The 17360-nt window shown below is 48.4% G+C and overlaps 1 long non-coding RNA gene across 1 annotated transcript; it reads right to left on the bottom strand.

Moving 5' to 3' along the window:
* Window positions 1-10766: 10766 nt before the first annotated feature.
* On the bottom strand, window positions 10767-16647 carry LOC138389939 (uncharacterized). Its single transcript, XR_011234518.1, has 3 exons — window positions 16585-16647; window positions 16239-16331; window positions 10767-11117 (listed from the first exon to the last, which is right to left on the bottom strand). It is a non-coding gene; the product is annotated as an uncharacterized lncRNA (long non-coding RNA).
* Window positions 16648-17360: the final 713 nt, after the last annotated feature.

The raw sequence follows: 17360 nt of genomic DNA, 5'->3' as shown, positions 1-17360 counted from the left end.
CAGAGTGTGTGTGATTTCAAGGGGCCATCACCCTTCTGTTACACTGGTTAAACCCCACAGGTCACAGTGCCTGGGTGGGAGAGGGGATTCTGGGGCCAAAGAGTCAATTGAACACTTATTCTGTGGCTTGTCTCCTTTAAAAGAGGCAGCTCTGTGTGGGGAGAGCAACAGGGGCTTCCAAACTGGGCCTGGTTGACTTTGGGCAAATCATTTAACCTCTCTGAGCCTTACGTATCCCGTCAGGAAAACTGGGTTATAAAATCTCTCTCTCAGACTTGGTGTAAGGATTAAATAACACAGGGAGTTATAAGTTCAACCAATGATGGTTTTCTCCTTTTCTTCCCATTCAATTCTGTAATTAGAGGTTCTTGACTGGGGGGTCTATGGATTTCAGGGGGGTTGTGAACCTAGATAGGAAAAAACTTACGTCTTTACTTACAGTTACCTATAACTGAAATTTCACATTCTCTTGTGTACTTGGGCAGCAAGCCATAATGGTATTAACAGTACCTGTGACTTTGTAAGCACCCGAAATGACAGATGTTTTCAGAGTGCATTATAGTTGCTGAAGATATCTCAAAATATCATTTACGTTCATCACAACTTTGAAATGATCATATTGTTAGATTTTCCTTATTTTTAATGTGTAATAAAGAAGCATATGTATTACTATACCAAAAAATGTAAATGTTTTGATAACTGCTTCAATATAATTAGTTTGCTTTAGAACCCTTTGTAATTTTATTCATTTTAAAACATTATGCCTAAAGGGCTGGGAGTTGAGTTCGCTGGGGTGAGGCTGGTCATGCCCACAGCACCCTGCGACGGTCAGGAGGGCACAGGAGACAGAAGGTGAAAGCTGGGAGAATGGGTGAAGCCGTCAAACGCCACTTCTAGGAGCCCAGGCCGGGTAAGGTCAAGGTTGTGCAGGCTGGCACTGAGTGAGGCAGTGGCGATAGGGACTGTAAGGTAGCGGGGGCTTCACTTGCTGAGCTGAGTGCCCCGGCCTAGAGAGGGGCAGCTTCGTATCCCCAAGCTGTGCCCCCGTGGGCCGCCATCCCACCCAGGGTTCTCTAATGGGCACTGTGTGGGCAGGCTGGATCCTGGGCCAGCGCCCCTCCTGTGTGCCCCTGGGGCTCTTGCCAGCTGCATTGTGAGAGGGAGTACTTGGCGCCAGGGACTGTGTTTTCTCCCCCTCTGTACCCACAAACACGGGAAATGGAATCTCAACGGGACTTGAGAGTGGGTGGGTTTCCCAGTGGTGGAACAAGGAGTGTGGGGTGGGAGGGCAGGTAGGAAAGAAGCAGGGGCAGCCAGAGGACCAGTCTAGGCTCCCTACTAGGAGATGAGACTGAAAGGTAGGCTCACCCATCCAATGGTGCATGTATTCAATCGACATTTATTGAGCACCTACTGAGTGCCAGGATCTATCCTGGGTACTGGGGAAATGAAGAAGACACAGCCTCCATCCTCAAATAAGCTCATAATTTAGTGTGTGTTGATGTGTGAGCAGAAATTAGTAACACACATGCTTGATAATATAACCCTCGAGCTTTCAAGGGTAAACGCCCGGGGGCTATGGGAACACCAAGGAAAAGCACACACTTGCCTGGGGACATAGGGAAGAAGCTTCAGGAGGAGGAGATACACTCAGCTGGGGCCCCACTGGGGAGAGTCTTGAAGACCTTGAAGTCTGAGGAGTAAGGATTTGTCCCTTAGGCAGTGGGCCTAAAAAGCCCCAGGGTCCCTTCAGTCCCGGGGCTGGGCAAGATAAGGGCTGACCAGCTGGGATGGGGAAGGTTTGTGGATCCAAAAATCCAGGAATGGTTAAGACTGAGATACCACCAGGCATTTAGGGACAGGAACTAGAACAAGCCAACTTCCATTTACTGAGCACCTACTATGTGATGTGGTAAGCACTGTGCCTTTTTAAGCCTCACTATTCCAATAACACAAATGAGGGTCTAAGAGGCAATGTCCCTTGACTAGGGTCACATATCCTGGTAGGTGTTAGGGGTGGCATTCAAAGTGGGTCTGAGCCTGGCATGGTGGTGCAGGTGCCTGTAGTCCCAGCTACTCAGGAGGTTGAGGTGGGAGGATCACGTGAGCCCAGGAGTTCCAGGCTGTAGTGCACTATGATCGTGCCTGCAATAGCCACTGCACTCAACCTGGGCAACACAGCAAGACCCCATCTCTAAAAGAAAACAAACAATCAAAAAAATAAAATGGGTCTGACTGTCACCATGCCCTGACCACTGGAACCTGTACCACCTCCTGGAACCCCTTCCCACAAATCCTGACTGCCTCCCCTCATGCCCAAAGCCTGTCACCCCTTCCACCCATGCTACTTGGGGTTTCTGGAGAAAGATATCAAAGGCCTGCAGGTCTGGATTGGGTGAGCCAATCCAAACCCTTCACTTTACAGATGAGAAGACTGAATCTCAGAGAGAGCAAGTCACTTGCCCAGTCACTCATTTGTCTGTAGTAGAGCCAGGACTGGAACTCGGGCTCCTGAGCCCTCATCTTTTCTTCTATAGTACTGCAATGCCCCAGGAGGGAAGATTTGCATCTTCCCAGGAATTGAAAGTTGGTATTGGAAAGTTCTCAAACCACCACAAGCAGCAACTAAGGAGACAGTGCCATTCACCTCAAGGACCTCTTCCCCAACTACCCTGGGGCTTCAAGAAGCTGCAGGGCACTGCTGGGATCTTCCCGTCAGCCAAGGCTTTAGTTCCCAGCACTTAGATGGACAGACGCCTATGACCCCGAGCCTGCCTAGCACGGGGCCTCGGCCTCACGATGCCAAGGTCTGCAGAGCCTAGGATGTCCTGGCCAAGGCGGTGGTGAGGCAGCACCAGGGGTAGGGCCTGAGGGCAGGGGCTGGAGGGAGGGAAGGAAAGAGACTCACAGTCCAGACCCGACACCTACTCACCTACTGATGTATGGGACAGGACAGAACAGAGCAGAGCAGGACAGCTTTGTATATGGGACTGAACAAGGATTGGGGAAGTGGGATACTGGGCAATAGGGCTACAGCTGGCGAAGGGGAAACCAGGCTGAGCTCCCTCCTTCCTACTGCCCCACCCCAGCACCTGGGTACCCTTAGAATGTGCTGACAGCTGCCAGATGGTGCCCCAGGGCTTGAACATTCTGCCCATCCTGCTGTCCCCACCCCAAATCACGCAGCCCTGAGGCAAGGGAAATTCAAGCCAGTGAGTTGTGCCAGCTCCAGACTGGCAAAGCCACCTCCAGATGGGCATTACCCCCACCCTGACACCCTGAGCGGGCTCTTCTTCCTCCTTGTTTTGTCTCATTTGGCTCCTCCAGCCAGGGCGTCAATAGGGGTCAGATCTGCCAGCGAAGTGGCTCATGCCTGTAATCCTAGCACTCTGGGAGGCTGAGGCAGGAAGATGGCTCAAGGTCAGGAGTTCAAGACCAGCCTGAGCAAGAGCGAGACCCCGTCTCTACTAAAAATAGAAACAAATGATCTGGACAGCTAAAAATATGTATAGAAAAAATTAGCTGGGCCTGGTGGTGCATACCTGTAATCCCAGCTACTGGGGAGGCTGAGGCAGGAGGATCGCTTGAGCCCAGGAGTTTGAGGTTGCTGTGAGCTAGGCTGACGCCACGGCACTCTAGCCCGGGCAACAGAGTGAGACTCTGTCTCAAAAAAAAAAAAAAGAGGGGTCACATCAACACACGCTGGAATTCCCAGAGGTTCTCACAGGTGAACCCCCCAGACACAGAGAACCTCACACATCCCTCCCCTCCTGTCCTCCCCAGGGTCGAAAACAGAAGCAACAGCAAACAACTGAACACAGAGTTTGGAGTGGGGAGTGAAGTTCAGAGCAGGCCATGCCCTCCCCTTCTGGGCGAGAGGTCACTCCAGCCTGCTGTGGGGAGCGGGGAAGGAGCAGGGCTCTTTGCCATCCAGGCTGGGGTCCAAGCCTTGTTGCCACATGGGTTCACCACTCAGGGCTTGCAGGTCTGTCAATATCCACCAGGTGGCGCAGCACCCGAGCGGCGGGCCAGCGAGAGTGTGTGAGTGGAGCCCGGGAAGGGACTGTGGTCGTGGGAGTGCCCAGGGTGTGTGCTGGCCGCTGAGGGGAGCAGGGGCTGCACTGTAGGGTTCTCTGCTCTCAGGCTGGGACAGGGAGGACCCGGCCCACTCTCCACCCCAGAATTTCCCTGACCCCTACTCCCTTCTCTCCTCCCCCCAGTTCTAGGTGCTATGGGGTTGGGAGTGGACGTGGCCCCGTCCACACCTGTCCCCGGAGCTACTTGTCCCCCAAATCTTACACATTCTCCCTGACCCTCCTTGTTCTGTCCAGTTGGCAAACCAAGTGTAAGGCTGGTGGCAGGCACCCCTCCCTTCCCTAATGAAAAAAGAAGAAGCCCCTCCTATCCCTAAATACCCGCCCTAAAGCTGAAACAAAAAAATTCCTCACTCCTCCCACCGACATCTGGCCGAAGAAGCTCCCATCCCCCATCCCTAAAAACCTACATAAACCCACTCAGACTTCTGGGCGGGGCGGCTTCTCTGGGTCCACTTGTGGGACTGTGAGGCTCGCCCGGGTCCCTCTCTCTCGGGGACTCGTTACCCCCATCCGGGAACGCTCCAATAAAGCCTCTTTACTTATCCCTTTCGACTCTGCTCATCTTTCTCTGGCGCCGGCCACTCCAAAAAACCTTACACCAGGGAGCATGGACTGGGCCGGGAGTACATGAGTTGGGACAGGAACATGAGCTGGATGTGGTGGTGACATTCCAATCCATAGGAGGGGACATGGATTGGAATGAAAGACACAAGCTGGGACCAGGAGACAAGGACTGGACCTAGGGGAACAAGAGGACACAGGCGGGGATGATGGACACGAGCTGGATCTGGGGCATGGGCTGCCAAGAAGGACACAGGTAGGAGGTGGGAGGGACACAGGTTGGGCAGCCTCAGCCCCTAGACTACAGACTGGGGAAGTGTGACGCTGACACAGGGGACAGCCGAGACACTCTGGGTTCAGAGCAGGAGACCAGCTTCAGGCAAGGCCCGGTGATGCTGGCCTGTCATCTGACCCTGGGAGTCATGGCCTCCTCCAGTCTCCACCGGCTTGGTCCTGTGAGGGGCAGATTTGGCCCCTCCCAAAAGGGTCAGCACCAAACTCTTGGCCTCCATTCAGCACAGCGTCTGGCCCCAGGTAATTATAGGACTGTCACCAAACCTGGCTATAAAACGGTGGACAGACAGGCCCAGGAACCTGGGAGAGCTGGGCTCAACCGGCTGGCCAGGGCCCCCCCCCACCACCTGCCCCTGAGAGGCTAGCGTTGGCTGTTGGCCAGGGACACTAGGGCTTCACACTCATGCTCACATACAATTGAACGCACTTTGATTCACACCTACGCTTATAATCTCGCAACTTTGCAACCCTACACAGTGAATCGAACTCACTGCTCAGGGAGAGGAGGGTCAGCCCGGCAGCCCTGAAGAGGCCTCAGAACAGGGGCTTTGTTTACACAGCTGAAGTGGAAGAGGCCTCCCTCTGGGCCAGAGGGACCAATGCAGGCACTCACAGGAGGGCTGGGGAACACAGGTCACCTACCGCAACGAGTGCGGCAGGAACACGGACACACACTCATCTGCCACTTGCGCACACATGCATGTGTGCACCTTCAACCTGTTCCAAAGCCCTCATACTCATCTTCCACGGGCATTAGGCACACACCAATGCCCCACTGTCTAACACGCTTGTACAAACACAAGCCCACACACAGGGCAAGGGGCTCCCAGGTACCCTGCGCTACACTAGCATCCAAGCTCACACAGGGTGACACGCTTGAGGGCTAGCAGCCAACGGATGACACAATTCTCCAACACAGACCTGCTGACAGTCCCAGTAAGCCAACTGGGCAAAGTCTAGAGTCCGGGAAAGTCCAAAGGAAGGAGGAGGTGTGGTGGGGAGGAAAGTAATGCCACGTTCACACCCTCTAGAACCTACAAGTCACGTCAACAGCCATATGGGATGAAAAACCAACCCCTAAGGCCCCAAGGATGTCCCAGCCACACTCACAAACCCAAAGAGAGACAGAGGTTTCTCACTCACATGCATACGCACACACCCAGCGGTAGACACAGACACGCACCACAGTTCCTCCCAGGGACCCCAGGACCCCCTCCCCACCCCTGCCACGTGCTGGTGAAGGACAAGACAATTGGGGGCGAGTAGCTGAGAAGAACAAGAGCTAAGCCCGAGACCAGAGAGACCCCTCTTCCCACACTACGGACATACTTGTGCATGTGAATGCGCACGTACACGCACACACACACACACACACACACAGACACCGATGCCAGACCTTGGGCCTCGGGGGATCGACCGGAGGAGAGACCAACAGGGACTGCCCCACTCCACGTGGGGCCCTGCCCACATGTGCCCACCTGGGCATCAGCACTGCCCACTCTGAGCACACACCCCAGGCCTGGCCTCTCTGAACCATTAAGCACCTTGGGCATGGAGGGTGATCCTGGCACTCCTCTGTGCTCTGAGCTTTGTCACTTGGGTGCCCTTCAGGGCCTGACGGGACCTGGTATGACAGTGGAAAAAGGGGGTGTTCTCAGTGGACCCCTAAAAAGGCCCCCCCCCCCACAGGCCTTGAGAGCATGCCTCACTGCATGAAGGCCAATCACACAGCCGGAAGAAGGCGGCCATTCGGGTGGGCCTATGGGCAGGGTTGTCAGGGAAGACTTGGGAGAGCTGAGAGGCTTGAGGGGTGATTGGCAGTCTGCCAGCTAGGGTGTGGGTGTTGGCTGGGGGGCTGGAAGACAGGCCAAGCAAAGCTGGCAGCGCAATCAAAAGGACAGAGGCTGCTGTGTGTATGTTTCACCGCATAAACAGTCACACAACAGCCACACTCACAACAGGGCACATCCTTTTCACACAGTGTGCCTTTATGCGCGCGCACACCCTCCTCGAGCGAGAGTCTGCGGTCGGCTCCCGCCCAGGCTGCCCTTGCGCCACTCTGCGGCACGGTTCCCACGGTCTCCGTGCGAGTGGCGCCCCCTGGAGACTCTGTCACTCAGGTGCGCCCCTGCCGGAGGCTGCCTTTAGCGGGTGCCCACGGCGAGCGCCCACAGTGGAGTGGGCCTGCTTTCCTGGGACGAGCGGCCGAGAAGTCGGGGGCGTCTGAGCAGTCCCTGAGCCTTCCAGGGCTAGACGGAGCAGGGAAGCCGGGGAGCCTGCGGCTGCCTGGGCGTCTCAGAAGCGGCCGATTCTCCTTTAGCCAAAAGCACTTAAGCCGAGGCCTGAGTTAAAAATAGGCTACATTTACTGCCAGAAGGTGGCAGGAGAGGAAGTTCTTTTCTGACAGTACTCATTCTATCCCAGACACCTCCACGCGGCTCTATAGCAGCGGTCTCCAACCTTTTTGGCACCAGGGACCGGTTGCATGGAAGACAATTTTTCCACGGACGGGGCGGGGGGTGGGTGATGGTTTCGAGATGACTCAAGCGCATTACATTTATTGTGCACTTTATTTCTATTATTATTACACTTTAATACATAATGAAATAATTATACAACTCACTATAATGCAGAATCAGTGGGAGCCCTGAGCTTGTTTTCCTGCAACTAGACGGTCCCATCTGGGGGTGATGGGATACAGTGGCTGTAAATACAGATGAAGCTTCGCTTGCTCCCCCACCACTCACCTCCTGCTCTGCAGCCTGGTTCCTAACAGGCCACTACCCGTTAGCGGCCTGGGGGTTGGGGACCTCAGCTCTATGGGACCCTGCTGGGCTGGGGAACCCAACTCAACAGCCCTGACTGCAGAGCAGGCAGCCAACACGCCCCCAGGGACCTCCTGTGACCTTAACTCCATTTTATCTCCTTTACTGGCTTATAAGCTATCATTAAATTTTTTCCCCGTGGTTCCTTGAGGACTACAGAATGCATCTTTAACATATAGTCTATCTGTAGTCTATCTTCTTCCAGTAATGTCATACCACTGAGTGTAAACACCTTACTCCCATCCCCACCTCCCAGCCTTTGTGCTACTGTCGTCATGCATTTACTTCTACACATGCTATAAACCCCACAATACATTATTAGTTTTGCTTTAAACCCTCAACTATCTTTTAAAGAGAATTTTAAAATAAAAAATCTTTTATATTTACCCACATTTTTACCATTTCCGGTGCTCTTCATTCCCTTGTGTAGATGGAGATTTCCATCTGGTATCATTTTTCTTCTGCTTGAAGGACTTTTTAAAACATTTCTTACAGTGCAGGTCTGCTGGTGATGAATTCTTTCAGCTTTTGAATGTCTGAATGCCTCTTTATTCCATCTTCATATGTGAAAGATATCTCCACTAAATTCTAGGTTGACAGTTTTTATCTTTTCATCCTTTAAAGACATTGCTCCACTGTCTTCAGGCTTGTATTGTTTCTGACAAGAAATCTGCTTCTATTTTATTCCTCTTTACATAATGTGTTTTTCCTCTGGCTGCTCTTAAGATTTTGTCTTTATCTCTGGTGTTTAGTAGTGATTAAGGCAGATTATGATGTGCCTTCATGTAGTTTTCTCCATATTTCTTGTGCTTAGGATTATTGAGCTTCTTGGATATGTGGATTTATAATTTTCATCAAATTTGGAGATTATTTTTTTCTTCAGACATTTTCCTGTCACTCCTGTGGGTCTCTGGCAGACCCACATTTCTGGATCTCCAAACAGGTACACAGGCTGCTTGATGTTATTCCACAGCTCGCTGATTTTCTGGGTTTTGTTTTTTGAGATATATATATATATTTTTTTTTTGAGACAGAGTCTTGCTCTGTCACCCCAGGCTAGAGTGCAGTGGCATCAGCCTAGCTCACAGCAACCTCAAACTCCTGGGCTCAAGCGATCCTCCTGCCTCAGCCTCCCGAGTAGCTGGGACTACAGGCATGTGCCACCATGATCAGCTTTGGGTTTTTTTTAAAGTTTTGTTCCTAATCTTAGCACTCTGGGAGGCCCAGGTGGGTGGATCGTTTGAGCTCAGGAGTTCGAGACCAGCCTGAGCAAGAGTGAGACCCCGTCTTTACTAAAAATAGACAGAAATTATATGGACAACTAAAAATATATACAGAAAAAATTAGCCGGGCATGGTGACTCATGCTTGTAGTCCCAGCTACTCGGGAGGCTGAGGTAGGAGGATTGCTTGAGCCCAGGAGTTTGAGGTTGCTGTGAGCTAGGCTGACACCACGGCACTCTAGCCTAGGCAACACAGTGAGACTCTGTCTCAAACAAATCCCTTGAAATATCACTAATTCTGTGATATTTTGGATCTGTTTATCTGGTTTTGCTTTTTTTAAGAGACAGGGTCTCACTCTGTTGCCCAGGGTGGAGTGCAGTGGTGGGATCATAGCCCAATGTAACCTCAAAACACTGGGATCAAGGGAAACCTCCCACATCAGCCTCCTGAGTAGCTAGGAGCTACTCAGTAACAGAAGCATCGTGCTCAGCTATTTTTTTTTTTTTTTTTTTTTTTTTTGGCAAAGACAGGGTCTTGCTATGTTGCCCAGGCTAGTCTCAAACTCCTGGCCTCAAGAGATCCTCCTTCCTGGGCCTCCCAAAGTGCTGAAATTACAGGCATGAATCACCACACCCTGTCTGGGTTTTTTTAGTTGTTTAAGGCACGAGGAAAGAAGATGGTCCCTGTTAACTTCATCATGGCCAGAATCAGAAGTCAGCCTGTGACTTTGGAAGGGTCTTTCCTCCCAAAATGACTTTGTTTGCTTTTCAAAAAGACATTGGGTCTTCTTCCATCTTTTAACCCCTTCGTGCTGCAATAATTAGCATAAACACTCCTGCATATCATATTCTGTAATATCCCTCTATTTTAAAAGGGATGCTTTATGTTATTAATATAATGTATATACCATCCCTTTTCACTATATATGATTAATTTTATTTTTATCACAGTAACACTTTTTATAGTTTAAAAAGTCAAATGGGACTAGACAGCTTTTTTTTTTTCCTTTTTTTTTTTTTTGAGACAGAGTCTTGCTCTGTTGCCCGGGCTAGAGTGCCGTGGCATCAGCCTAGCTCACAGCAACCTCAAACTCCTGGGCTCAAGTGATCCTCCTGCCTCAGCCTCCTGAGTAGCTGGGACTACAGGCATGCGCCACCATGCCGGACTAATATTTTTCTATATACATTTTTAGCTATCTTGGTCATTTCTTTCTATTTTTAGTACAGACGGGGTCTGGCTCTTGCTCAGATTGGTCTTGAACTCCTGACCTCGAGCCATCCTCCTGCCTCAGCCTCCCAGATTGCTAGGATTACAGGTGTGAGCCACCGCGCCCGGCCTAGGACTAGACAGCTTTGATGAAATATAATGCCCTTGCCCCACCTCTCCCCGGCTGCCAACCTCACTCAAACTTTCTAGTAGTTTCTTCTGATATTTACCTTCATATTTCTAAATAAGATGCTTATACTGCTGTTTTTTTCCTTTTTTCTTTTTTCAGTGTTAGACTTTCTCTATTGACTTCCTCTCATGGAAAATGAGGCTTTAGTTCTCTATGTCCTACCCCACATGGACACACACACTTGCCTCCACCCTCCCAACAGAAATAGAGTTAAATCCAAAATTTTGGTTAAATCAGTATTTAGCATTAAGATGGTTATTAAACTGTAACAATTATTCACAATTGAGCCATGTAATGTACTATGTATGATTCATTATATTTCTTTAAAATCTTTTTATTAATATTTTCCTTAGAGTTCATTTTTTTCCCCTTGGAGTTAACAATGAACTGGAAAGACCAACAACCCAATAGAGAAATGGCCAAAGAACATGAACAGTTCAGAGAAAAGAAGTGCAAATAGGCCTGCTTAGTGCTTGGATGGGAAAAAATGCAAATGGATTTTAAATTTTTAAAAAGATGTTCAATCTCACACATAAGATAAATGAAAATGAGGCACATCCGGGAGAGAGGAGGAGAGTGGAAGTGGCGTTGCTCTGGCTGGAGCCCCTCGGTGACATTGTCAGGCGTGGAGAGGTAGTGATGTCTTCCAGACTCGGTGCAGTACCCACTTCTCTGAGACCCACATCCTTTAAGCAGCAGAGGAGCATGAGGATCATGGGAGCTAAGAATAATGTGGATGGAACTGGAGACCATTAGCCTAAGTGAAGTATCTCAAGAATAGAAAACAAACACTATATGTATTCTCTAATAACTTGGAATTAATTGATGAGCACAAAAAGAAGTAAAAATCATTGGCAATCAAGAAGAGAGGAGGGGGAGAAGAGGAGAGGTAAAAACCTACCTAACAGGTGCAGTGAACACTATTTGAGTGATGGGCACACTTACAGTCCTGACTTAAGCAATATAAAAACTATCCATGTAACAAAACATTTGTATCCCCTTAATATTTTGAAATAAAAAATATATATAAAAAAGATAAATGAAAATTAAAACTATATTGATATAGCATTTCTCATTTATCAGCTTGGCAAAAATCCAAAAGTTTACAATCCAATCTGTTGATGTGGCTTTAGGGAACAGACATTTTCATACATTGCCAATGGGAAGGCAAAGCGGTATAACTCACACAGAGGGGGATTTGGAGATATCAAGCAAAATTACGAACGCATTTGCCCTTTAACCTAGCAATCCCACTTCAGGGAATTCATCCTGCAGCTATGTCTGTGCACATCTGAGACTAGGTGTGTATATAGTTATTCACTGTGGCATTCATTTACAATAGTAAAGTATTGGGAACAACCCAAGTGTCCTTCTATAGGGGACTAGTTAAATAACTACTGTACATCCACACAATGGAACACTAAGCCACTAGACAAAAGAATAAGGAAGCTCTCCATAGAAAAATCTCCAGGATATATTGTAAAGTGAAAATAGCAAAGTGTAGAACATTGTATAGACTATGCACAAAAAGGATAAGATAGTATATTCATATTTACTTGCATCTTATTAAAAAAACACTGGAACACAATGTGAATATAGGTAACACTACTAAACTGCACACTTAAAAATGGTTGAGATGGTAAATTTTATGTTGTTTTTTTTAACCACAATTTTTTAAAGAACAGCACACTGGAAGTCTATATAAGAAACTAACAATCTGGGATGCTGAGGTGGGTGGATTGTTTGAGCTCAGGAGTTCGAGACCAGCCTGAGCAAGAGTGAGACCCCGTCTCTACTAAAAATAGAAAGAAATTATATGGACAACTAAAAATATATATAGAAAAACTTAGCCGGGCATGGTGGCACATGCCTGTAGTCCCAGCTACTCAGGAGGCTGAGGCAGGAGGATCGCTTGAGCTCAGGAGTTTGAGGTTGCTGTGAGCTAGGCTGACGCCACGGCACTCTAGCCTGGACAATAGAGTGAGACTCTGTCTCAAAAAAAGAAAGAAAGAAAAGATACTAAAAAAAAGTGGTTGCCTGTTTGGGGGTTGACATAGAGTCAGTTATTTGATTTTTAAATCATTTTGATTTTTGAACCATGTGAATGTATTACCTATTCAAAAATGAATTTAAATTTTAAAATTGCTGTATTATTTATTTAGTTGGTTTTTTTTTTTTCCTATTGCTAATTTATCCCTAGACTCTCTGATAGATCCATCTGTATCACACGTAGTCAAATTCCTCAAGTAGTCTAGCAGTTCCCTTTTCTTGGGGACTTCCTTCCTGGAGTCTTTTTTCCTTTGCTCTAATCTGGCATGATTGTTCTTTGGTTCTGGCACGCAGGTGCCTTCTTGGAGCTTCCCTGTGTCAATATTTCTGGGAATTCCCTTCCCCTCTTTGCTGTGTTTCCCGGATTCCATGTCTCATTCTTTCTGTGTTTACCTCTCATTCTGCGGAGCACATCTCCAAGAGCTTCCTGAGAAACTTTGCATAGGAGGTATCCTAACCCCATTCTTTTTAAAATTTTATTTATTTATTTATTTACACTTTAGAGATGGGGTCTCACTCTGCTGCCAGGCTGGAGTACAGTGGCCTGAGCATAGCTCACTGCAGCCTCAAACTTCCGGGCTCAAGTAATCCTCTTGCTTCAGCCTCCTGTGCAGCTGGGACTACAGGGGTGCCACCGTGCCTGGCTCTGACCTCATTCTTGATTGCTAGTTTGGCTGGGGGTAGAATTCTAGATTGGGAAACATTTTCCCTCAGGATTTCAAGGTCATTGATTCAGATCTCCCAGTTTCTAGTGTTTCTACTGAAAAATCTAAGTCTAAACTGATTCCTAATCCTGTGTATGAATGTAAATCTTTATCGCTCTCGATCTAAAATTTCAGTTCTTGGAAAGCTTCTTATATTGTTTCTTTGAAAACTTTCTCCCATCTCCTTTTTCCAATTAGCTGAGTATTTAGTCTCCTGGGCTGATTCTCGATTTTTTCTATTTTTCTCCCTTATTCCTCAACTCTTTGTTTACTTATTGTTTTCCTGGACATTTTCTCAGTTAGAGTTTCCTTTGGTTAATTGGTTTTACTAACCTATATTTAATTTCTGGAAATTTTATTTTATTTTTGAATATAATATTTTTCTCATTCATGAATTCTCTCTTACCTCTCTAAAAATATTAATGACCATTTTAAAGTTTTCTTCTACTCCCTACATTATTCCTGTTTCCTTTTGATTCCTTTCCCTCTGTTTGTGTGCTTTGGTCTGTGTCTTAGCCTTCCCACTGGAGGCTTAGTCAAATGCCAGCTAATGCTTGGCTATCCATTCATATTTCTGTACGAGGCACAAAAACACTGTTGGCATACCCCCCTGAAACATAAGCTCCTCATGCAAAGGTCTTTGCCAGTTTTGTTTACAGACAGTTGTCCTAGAACCTAGAATATAGCCTGGCACACAGTATATGCTCAATACATACTTACAGAAAGGAGAAAGGCAGGAAGGATGGAAGGGGGGAAAGGGACATCTAGTGTCTTTCTCATCTGTTCTAAATGATGACCATTTGTCTGGGACCATTCTCTGGACTTTTTCCAGAAGAGTCCTCTAATCGTATTCCTGGCAGTGTAACCCTGGCTGTTAGGAAACAGGTAAGGGAGGTGGGCAGTGATTTCACCACTCAGCATACAGATTGTCATTTTTATCTGTATGCTCCTCAAACCCATTTTTCCTAGTGTTCCTGAGGCTGGAGTAATTCCCCTCTTATTCTTTAAAATCCTACTGTATGCCTGGCACATTGCTCTAGCAGGGTATTATTCTTTACAATAGGGAACAAAGTCTCTGCCCCATGAAGCTTCCGATTTACTGGAGAGAAACAAAATAGACAGAAAAGAACATATGTGTGTGTGAGCACATATATATCTCAGGTAGTGACACGTGCTATGAAGAAAAACAAAACAAAACAAGAGGACGAGAAGGAACAGGCTTGCCTGTCCATGTATGTGTATGAGCTGGCTGCACAGCTTGCTACAGTCATCAGGAAAGACCTCGCACTGGAAGCACCATTTGAATGAGCCAAGTGGATATCGTGGGGAGCTGAAGCATGGCTGGGAAGGTCAAGGAACATCAAGAAGGTCCTTGTGGCTGGAGAATGGTGAGTAAGGAGAGAAATGGTTTGAAAAATGGCGGAGGGTGGGGGAGGGAGCCAAGGGATTGGTAGACCACAATAAGCACCTGAATGTCATTGTAAGCTCAGTGGGTTTGGCCAGGGGAGCACAGGATGAGATTTACATTTAAAAGGATCTCTTGACTGTGTGTGATGAGGACTAGGGTGAGAGTGGAAGCAGGGAGACCCAAGTGGAGGTACGGACTGGGTGGGTGAGAGGAGCCAGGCTGGTAGAGGTAGAGGCAGTGAGCTGGGGGGACGCAGGACACATAGAGGTGGACCTGGCAGGACCGGCTGAGGATTGGAGAATGGGTGCGAGAAGGACAGAGTCAAGGATGACTCCTGTTTGGTTTGGTTTGGCTGTTGTTTGTTTGGGGAATTAGGTGGTGCCATCTTCTGAGGTAGGAGACACGAGGGGAGGAGTGGATTTGGGGTGGAAATCAAGAGTGCATTTTGGCCACGTTAAGTGTGGGGTGTCGGCTGGACATCCTGGTGGAATCGTGGAGTAGGGAGTGGATCCACGTGTGTGAAGATTAGGGTGAGGTCTGGGTTACATGTAAAGTTGTGAGTTGCCAGCGTATGGGGGTGTTTACAGCGGAAACCCTGACGAAATCTCGTAGGGAGTGAGTGTACTCACAGCAATGGGCTGGGTGCCATGGGGCAGGGCTTGCAGGGGTGTAGTTGCTTAGCTTGTAGGGGTGCAGGATAAACCTGGGGGCCTAAATGCCCTAGGTCCCCCTTCCCTGATCCCATCCCCATTTCCAGCCTCACCACATCCTGCCTTGAGAGGTACCTTACTCTCTGAAATCCTGAGCCCTCCCTGGGTTCTGGGGGAACCAGCAGACTAGCTTTTGGCTGGACTTCACTCTGCAAGTGCCCAGCTTGGAGCGTCTTCTCTCAAAACATCAGTTCCCACTCCCCTACCTGCTGTCCATCTTCCAAAATGTGTAACCTCTCCTGTAATGTGGTCCCTTCTCCCATCCTTAGGGGAGCCACACTATTGTTATCTAAAAGTTCACAGTCAGTTTAGTGTGGATTTGATAAATAGATCTGAGTGATTTGCCCCTCCTGTTTCCCCAAGTCTTTGAAGGATGCGCTTTGAATGTCACTGCAGAAAGAGCTGAGGATTTAAAGTCAAGCAGACCTGGGGTTGGGCATGGTGGCTCATGCCTGTAGTCTCAGCACTTTGGGAAGCCAAGGTAGGAGGACTGCTTGAGGCCAGGAGTTCAAGACCAGCCTGAGCAACATAGCAAGACCTCATCTCTACAAAAAAAAAGTTAGCCAGATGTGGTGGCATGTGCCTGTAGTCCCAGTTACTTGGGAGGTGAGGCAGGAGGATAGCTTGAGCCCAGGAGTTTGAGGTTGCAGTGAGCTATGATGACGCCACTGCACTCTAGCCCAGGCAACAGAGCAAGAACCTATTGCAAAAAAGAAAAAAAAAAAAAAAACTGACCTAATGTCAAATCCCAGCTCCTCTATAGGCCTTTAACCCTGTCAGTCCCCACTCCCAGGTGAGGATGACACCTGCTCCTCAGTTACCATAAGGAGGCTGCTTCCCTTGGTCTTCCCACTCCATACAAAGCCAACTCCCCAGAATGTGTGTGAATTAGAATGAGAATAAAAATCAACACAGGAGGGACGAGAGGAAAAGGGGCAGCCGGCCTGCCAGGAATGGAGGTGCACCCCTACCTCATAGCCATAGCCATATCCATTCCTGCTCATCACGGTCACTTCTTTCTGTCCCGGTTTCTAAATAGGCTCGGCCATCCTGCATTTGTCTAACTTTGAGGCACAAGCAAGGAAGTAGCATTAATAGGACAAGTGAATCCAAACAACAGAAGGATCTACATTTCCATTTGGTGACCATAAACCTATCCCGCGCCGCCCGCCCCCCAGGATGACGGCTCCTGCCCAGATCTTCTGTGTCTGGGTGAGGGACATCCACGGAGATTAGGCATCAGAAAGGGCTGCTTAATTACGCCTAACATCCTCTCCACAAGGACCACAGCTTCAGTCAGCTCATTCCCAAACTTACACCAAAGAAACCCATAGGAATAGGCGCCACGTAGACACTGTGCGTCACACATCACACCATATCACAAGCCACGGCAGGGAGGACTTTGCTCAGGAACCAGTTTCACAATACTTCAAACAGCAATGCTAGAGTTATCCACACACTAAAGCAAACAGCCCTCTAGAAATTTTTAGAAGTTAAGAAACTTTCTTTTTCTTGTCTGAAAACCCATGTCTTTGCCATAATGTGGTTTAGGTTTGGGAAACAGATCACAACCCTATGATCTCCAAGTCAGTTCTCATACTGGTGATACTCCTTCAAAACATCACTCTCTGTAACCATAAATCTGGGCAGATGCCACCGTGTGCCGGCCACTGGCAGAGGCCTCGGGGGGCTTTCTCAGTCACCACCCACCTCAGGAGCAGCAGTGTGGGCTTTGGAGTCCAGTCCCTGAAACTTGGGCCTGAAGCACAATGCCACTGTGTATCATGTGGGTGGCGCTGACTCCCCAGCGCCTTCAAGAGGACACCGTTCCAGCCCCGGAGGGTTACTGTGAGGGTTAACACAACAGGCTGTATAAAGCTCCTCCTATGTGTCTGGTACATCGTAGGAGCTCAATAAGTGGTCATAGTTTATTATTAATAGGTAAAAATGGTGCTGCTTCCTGGATGTCAGGCAAGTGTTAAAGTCATGAAGGGCTACAAGAGTTCAGAGGGTGGAGCCATCCCCAAGGTGTCCTTCCTGGAGGACGTGGAACTTAACATAATGTTGCTAGATAAACTGTAGAACTCCCAGGT

The sequence above is a fragment of the Eulemur rufifrons genome, chromosome 8 (assembly GCF_041146395.1).
Source record: "Eulemur rufifrons isolate Redbay chromosome 8, OSU_ERuf_1, whole genome shotgun sequence".
In the NCBI taxonomy this organism is placed as follows: Eukaryota; Metazoa; Chordata; class Mammalia; order Primates; family Lemuridae; genus Eulemur; species Eulemur rufifrons.
The sequence above is the reverse complement of the archived record's forward strand: the minus strand, read 5'-3'. Positions and strand labels throughout refer to the sequence as shown.